We start from the raw sequence: 7,873 nt of genomic DNA on the forward strand, positions 1-7,873 counted from the left end.
AATGTTCCATGATTCCTCCAAACTGTTGCTGTTCTAAACTTTAGGGTTTGCTCCTTCTCCCTCAAGTGACATGCATCAAATTCTGTGAAGTCATAAGAGAACGGCATACCTGCTTTTCTGTTGGTCTTCCTCTTGTTCTAAATAATTGACTCATGTGACCCTTCAAAACTGGACTTTTGATTTCAGTCACTGTATCTGAATATTAATTTTATATTATTTTGGGGCCACTTTGGCTAAAGCTGATTTTAAATGGGGTTCTAAAGTTGTCTAATTTTAAGAACCAACACGTTTCACTGTTTCCTAAAAGTGTCTGTATTCTAACTTTTTGAAAAATTGGTAAATTTGCTCTGAGTGTATGCAGAACTTTCCGACATCTTAAGAACTGACGATGCCCGTCAGGCCGTTTTATAAAACTTTCAGAGTCCAAATGAAAGAAGTGTAGGAGATGAGTCTAGGGATAGGGAATGAGTGATGGAAAAAAGAAAAAAAGGAAAAAAAAAACAAGGTGAGCACAGAGGGGATAAAGCGAAGTGAAGTCAGGAACTTTTTTCACACCAGGTTTCTAATCTTTATTCTACAGAATGCGTGGAAGTGTGAGAAATTTATTGTCTTCTGACACTTGGCTTATTTTTGGCCTCAAGGTTCACTGTGGTTTTGAGAAGGAAGAATGCACTGTCCAATGATCATTTTATTGACCTAGTCAGCATGTGTAGGAGTAGTTTTCCTCCCAGAGGTGATGGATTTGCTGTGATCCGGCCATAACTTGTTAGTCGGTCCCAGTACTGGCAAGTTTCACCAATTTAAAAATAAGATGAGTCAACTAGGAATCCAGCCTGCAGTTAAGTGGAACAAGAGTCAGAAGGCTTCATTTGGCTTCAGATGTACGTCTGTCTTGCTTATTCTCTAGATACCCTGGATGAGTGCACACAAATGCAAATGTAAGAGATGAGCTATTTTAAATAATGTCACTGAGCCCATCAATATCCATCACGGCACAAAACATACATGCTGGCTGAAGTACGATTCAAATCAGCCTGGAAAAATGGCCCAAGGGAATCAAGCAGTTTATGACCTCACCTGTCACTAGATATTTAATTCTTTCAGAGCATCCTTTGTAACTGGAATGATAGGAGATTTTACAGTGATTCCAGAGATCTTGATAGATGCACCCAGAGCAAAGGAGGGACAGCTTTTCAGCCTCACTTCATTCTTGTCTGGCTTTCGTCAGAGAGCCAGAGCAATTGGAGAGTGATCCATTGAGTCTGTGGAGAAGAACCAGTCAGGGAAGCTTCAGAGGTTACCCTGGCCTGACGCTGGCATTTCATCGTATCGTTTCTGTGCTATGTGTACAATGTAATTGCCGACGTCACCTGTAACTAGGATTTCTACACTCATTCTTTTGGACACGGTGGAACTATGAAAATAAAAACACACTGAAACAAATATATTCTACCCTTAATATCCATCAAAGGACAACACTGGTTAAAAACAAAAGGAAAAGCAAAACATACTTGGTCTAATAAGTTACTCTGTGTGAAAAGGGAAGATTATCCAAGACATATAAATCATGGTAACTTCTTTCTGCAGTAAGCACTTTTTTCCCCTCAGAATTATCATTTTGTAATCGGAAAAGCCCTAGAGTTTCAAGTATGCCTCGTACAAATGTCACTTCCAAGCTTCAGTGCTAATCCAGAGGAAATATTATCCTAGTGGTCTCCAAGGCCCAATGTCTAGGTGTTGGATACATGATAAACTTACGTGGAGCTTTCTTAGTGAGATATAGTCCTCCAGAGGATTGAATTTTTCAAGGCTTAGTACAACCCAACCCTTTAAATAAGATTTAAACTTCCCTTGTCAGGTTCTTTTAAGAGCTTTTTAAATTTTTTTTATTTGCTGCTTTGACCAGGTTCTAATCCCTGGTCCCCAGTGACAACTTTTGGCCATCTCAGCCACTTCATGTCTGGTTTCCCAGGGCCTGGTGTAGTTTGCACAATTGAAGATTTTTTTTTTCTTCTCCCACAGAAGAGCTTCGTTGAAATAATTTGAGATGGAAAATGGCAACAATAAGACTTTCTTGCTACTTTACTGAGAATAGGACAGATTTCTTCTCTTCTTCTTTTTTTTTTTTTTTTACCATTTCCCCTCATTTTATAAGCAGCTCTCTTGAATAATGATTAAATAATGACAGAATAGTAGTTATTGGGCATAAAGAATGGTTCTACCCATTTGTACCTTAATCTTGGACTTCCAGCCCCTAGAACTGTGAGAAATAAATGTCTAGGTTTAAGCTACCTAGTCAATGGTATTTTGTTATAGCAGCCTGAGCTAAGACAACAATTAAAAATTTCAAATACTTTCTTGTGTTTAAAAATGACGTGGAAATTTCTAGGCACTGGAAACAAAAAGGGAACTCAAAGCCAGAATGAAAAGTTGGCGCTGATACCATGGCATCCCGTGGGATTAGCTGATTAACATATAGATCCTAATATCAGAGGGATGGACTTTTAATGCCCTGATGCCTGCAGGCAATGACTCCCTAGGCCTGTGTGGTATGGTGCAAGGGCTGAGAGAATGCGCTTGAGCTCGGCTACCTGGGTTCAAACTCTCAGCTCTACACCTCATCTGCTCTGTGATCTTGGGCAAGTTATACAATCCCTCTATGCTTCAATTTCCTTATCTATAGAATGGAAATTTTTAAAAAAGATGCTTCTCAAAGAGGTACATAGAACAGTGCCTGAAATAATTTAAGTGCCATATAAATGTTTACTTAGTATTGTCAGTGAAATGCCCATAAAAACAGATCAGCAAAACTTAAGAAGTACCATAAGTTTTACAAAGAATATGGAGGAATTATAAGTCTCACACTGTAGGCAGATAAATTTGTGCATCCACATTGGAAAGCAACTTTGCAGTGTGTAGGAAAGTTAAAGAAGTATCTGGTCTACAACCCACCCCTTCTGGGTATACTCTTTAGAGCAACTCTCACACATGTGCACCAGGAGACTTTTAGAAGGATGTTGGTAAAGTAAAAGATTGGAAGCAACCTAAATATTTATCAACAGGGGAAGATAAAAAGTGGTACAGTTATGTAATGGAATACTATATTGTAGTTAAAATGAACGAAGGTGTGTGTGTGTGGGGGGACTCACCCTCTCCCCATTATGCACTGAGTATGTAGCATCATGGATAAAATATCAAGAACTTATAGTTGACTGAGTAAAGTGAATTGAAGAGTACCAACCTGTATATATTTAGAAATTAACAAGACAATTTATAGATAAGTACTTATATACTGAAAATAAAAATGCCTTGATAGGAAGGATACATACCTCAAACTGGCATGTGTTTTCTGAGAAAAACAGTAGAGCAATGAGGGCAAGGAGGCGTTCCCAACTATATTTGTGTAACTGTTTAATTCTTCAAAAGACAAACAAATCTGAAGCTTATACAGCATAATATAACATCTGTTAACATTGGATGCTAACACAAATGCTTGTTTTGTAGCTCTCTATGTGTCTGAATTATTTCATAATTTTCAAAACCTAGTTAGAAAATAAAAAACATAACTGTGGTAGAGAAGAAAGCCTCTTTTTTCCAGCTTTTAGTTGGAACAAATAAACACCCCAGAAGTTTTTGATGCTCATTGTGTGAGGTTCACACTTTGAAGAACACTGTTCTCAATGCTGTGTTATCCCAAGGACATTGAGAGTCCCTGTTTCTAGCCTTGGGGTGGGTGGGGGTGGCGGGGGGTTGGGAGGATAGAGAGAGAGGGGAAGGGAGAAGAGGGAATTTTATTTTGTATTACATATTGTGGATTGAACAGCATATTCTTTTCAGTACTTTGGGCTTTTAAACTTTATATCTGCTACTAATACATGTTCAGTTTCAGCTGAAATCAGGGGTTAGTTTAAAAAGAATACTTACCCAAAAGTAGTTTGCTAGGTACACAATGGGATAATTATGGAGGCTAGTATACTTACTTATATATTTAAAAAATTTTGTTTAGGGGGAGGTAATTAGGTTTATTTATTTATCTTTTTAATGAAGGTACTGGGGATTGAACTCAGGAACTCATGCAGGCTAAGTGTACACTCTGCCACTGAGCTATTCCCTCTCAGGGCTCGTATACTTATGAAAACATTGCTGAGTAAAAAGCCAAGGGCAAGTTGAATAAGAGCCAGGGCACCAGGTAAAGAAGTACGATAAAGGGAAGGGACAGGAGCAGAACGTGGTTTTCAAGTGAAAGTCTCTGCAGAATTCTTGTATATAAAAATTAAAACCTGTTCCTCTGGCCCATGTGAGGGTGGGAAGGCCAGAGCCCACCTGCTTCTCTGCCTCATCATGCGCGCCTCTCTACACAGACCTAGTAGGACTGACAAGGCATATTCTCCTTACATTGCAGCTCACATATGTACTTCTTCCCTCAACTTGCCTTCCTACTAAAATGGAAAATAAGGGTTGATCCACTGAAGGAAAAGCTGAAATATTAGGACATCAACCTGAGACTTCGTGGTTTTTAATCCTTGAAGGAAGATGAAGAAACAAAAGCCTAATTTGATTTTCTTTTATTAGTAATTTGTCTAATATATTTTGGTTAGGGGGAAATGGGCAAAGGTTAATTGGCCTAGATAGGGCTCTATGCAACTTTACCTATCCAAAATCATACTGAAAAATTAAATTTTGGAGATTATATTAAACCAAGCATTATTATATTTTAAAGGAGAATTTAAAGTGAAGTTGAATGTTTTATAATTTCTTGGATTAACAACAATAAGGGAAATGAGGAAAGTACACACACACCCCAAACAGGTGTTTTAGGCAGGGACACACTCCCCTTATTAGAGATGTGAATGTATTTTTTTTTTTTTTTAATCTAAATGCTTGGGGAATAAAACCCCTAATTACAACTAAGTAGCCAGTTGAATTCTCTCCTCCTCAGTAAGACAGCAAGGAGCTCTTTAAGGGCCACTCCAGCCTTTCTGTCTGTTAAATTGAATGACTTAACCTGAAAATTATGGGTTTAAATATTTCTTCAGCTGCAAAGGGTCATTTACCTCAAGCCCCATTCTCATTTAATAAGGACTGTTAAGCTGAAACCTGATGGCTGACCTTGACTCTAATTGGTTCATACACCCAATGGACAGCCTTCCTGCAGTATGTGAAACCCTGCAGTGGATGAAAATAGTCATCCAAACTTCCTCTTGTACCATATATTCCAAACACATATAGGGTAATAAGCTTCGTTAATGACTTCCAAGTTATAATTAGGGGTAATCTTGGTTGGGTGCCTGTTTCTTAAACAAAACAGGATAAAGGAAGAGGCAAACACTGCACATGAGGTTATACCGGAATAGGGTGAAATGAGGCCTGGCGGTCTGTTTTTAAGATTTGCTCGTCAAAACCTATTTGCACTATTTTTTGTACTGCTGTCTCATTCTAAGCTTAAAGTCTACTTAAATGCCCATCTTAGTACAAAGACACACTGAGTTTATCAAGCAATAATTACTTATCCATTAATTTTCACTAAAATCCTGTATATAATAAAACACATTGATTGTATCCTAAATTTAATTTAGCTGATTTGGGCTATTTTAACCTTCTAGATCTACCTCCCTAGATTGGAATTGGGGATCTTCAGAATCTTGATTCAGGTACTTTAATTTCAGTCTTATTTAGCCACTAATTCTATATACTTTTTAAAAAATTGAAATATGGTTGATTTGCAATATTAGTTTCAGGTATATAGCAAAGTGATTCAGAAATATATATATTAATATTCTTTTCTATTATGGGTTATTGTAAGATATTGAATATAGTTCCCTGTGCTATATAGTAAGTCCTTGTTGTTTATCTATTTTATGTCTAGTAGTTTGTATCTGTTAATTTCATACTCCTAATTTATCCCTCCCCACCCCCTTTCCCCTTTGGTAACTATAAATTTGTTTTCTATGTCTCTATATACTTTTTATTCTCCAATTTTCTATAGGATTGTTTGTATTGTTATTTATTTGTAGGAACTATTTCTATATTCAGTACACAAAGTTTTTATTGATTATCGGTGCTCCAAATATTTATCTTTTCTCAATTGAGTTTTGACTTTCTTTATCATTTCTTTTGATGGCCAGAATTTCATTATTCAAATATTAATTCAGTCAAATTAATTGACTTTTTCTTTACAGTTTTTGTTTTTGGCATCTTAAAAAATATCCTTTTTCAATCTGGTATCATAAGTATGTTTTCCTATAACTTGTTCAAAGAGTTTAAGAATTGTGCTTCCCACATTTAAGTCTTCAATCTACCTGGAGTTGGTTAGTGTAGGATGTGAGGTAGGGATCTTATTGGAAGTATCCTTTTTCTACTGTAGTGTTATCTCTGTCTTATATCAACTTAATATATGTGAACAGATTTGTTTGGGGGCTCTGTATTCTGTTTTAGTAATCTTTTAACCTATTTTTGTGCTAATAGCACCCTATCTTAATTTCCTTCTTCCTGAAGTAGATTTCTTTAGTTATCCTTCCAGTGAGCATCTATGAATGATCAGTTCTATCTTTGTCTGAAAATATCTTTATCTTCTCTGTTGAATTTTTAGTTTAAAGTATTACAGAATTTCAATTTGATAGGCATTTTATATTGAGTGGATTTGTCTCAAATATTTAGTTTATCATACTACCAAATGAGTATGCTTCCTATGTTTTCCTTTTCTTTCTTTATCTTTCTTACTTTTCAGTCTCTCTCCAAGCTAATTTATTGTTTAACAGTGGTCTCCTTTTCACCAAGGGATCCACTGTGAGAAGGCAAACCAACCTAGATAAATTCAGAGTTTCCACAGTCTCTTGCTATAGTCGTATTTCTTTCCTCTACATTTATTGTTTTCCTTTCCTGCCTGGAAACTGGATGCCTGTGGTGGACTAGAGAGCTATATCATAACTTCACTCACTCAGTATGAATGTGGTCAAGAGTGGTATGAGGTAATAGCAAATAGAGCATTTCAGCTGTGAGAGAAAAATTATTTGCATAAGGAAATAAATGCAATGAACCAGAAACTGGTGCAAGCTATACCAGTGTGAGAAATAGTCACAAAATCTAATGTGACTCACAGAGATAAACAAAAGCTGACAAAGGCATTTTGTATAAGCTAATCTGTCTTTCATTCCCACACAGGAATTATAGGTCTGATATATAGAGATCTTAGAACACTTAATAATCCTTCTCTAAACATAATTAACATCCATTTTACAATAAAGGAAAATCAAGTTTTTTAAAAACTGAGAAACTTGCTAATATCAATTGCTGAGTAAAGAAGACTGAATAGCTGGAGTTAGTGATTGCCAGTCTCTCTCCTAGGACTATACACCCTAACCTTTTCAGCGTACGAAAGGTTATCAAAACGTTACTGAGATGTCAGGGTTAAGAACCTGCCTCCTGTTAGATGTATTGACAAATCAAGTAACAAAAGAAGATCCCTTAGTTTTCTTCTTTGGTGGCTTAGTTTTCCCTTCAGCAAGAGAAAATTCTGAAAGATAGACACATGAGCTCCAGTAGCATATTTCACTTGGGTTTCATTTCTTTTCAAATCTTAAATGCATAGAGTGCAAATAATCTCCTGGATAGATGGTGAAATTTCATGGTAAGAGACAATGTCACATTGACTATAACCCCCAAAGGGGCAGATAGACAGAAAATACTTTTAGAGCCTATAACTTATAAAATTTCTACCAAAGACTATAATTATAATAACATCTATCATGGTTAGATTCCAAATCTTTTAAAAATTCCACTGACGAAGTGTGAATTAGCTGCATTGTAACAAATTATTCCCAAATTTAGCTGCTTCAAAAAAAGAAACATTTCTGTAGGTCAGCTTAGCTGGTTC

This window comes from Camelus bactrianus, chromosome 21 (genome assembly GCF_048773025.1).
Source record: "Camelus bactrianus isolate YW-2024 breed Bactrian camel chromosome 21, ASM4877302v1, whole genome shotgun sequence".
In the NCBI taxonomy this organism is placed as follows: Eukaryota; Metazoa; Chordata; class Mammalia; order Artiodactyla; family Camelidae; genus Camelus; species Camelus bactrianus.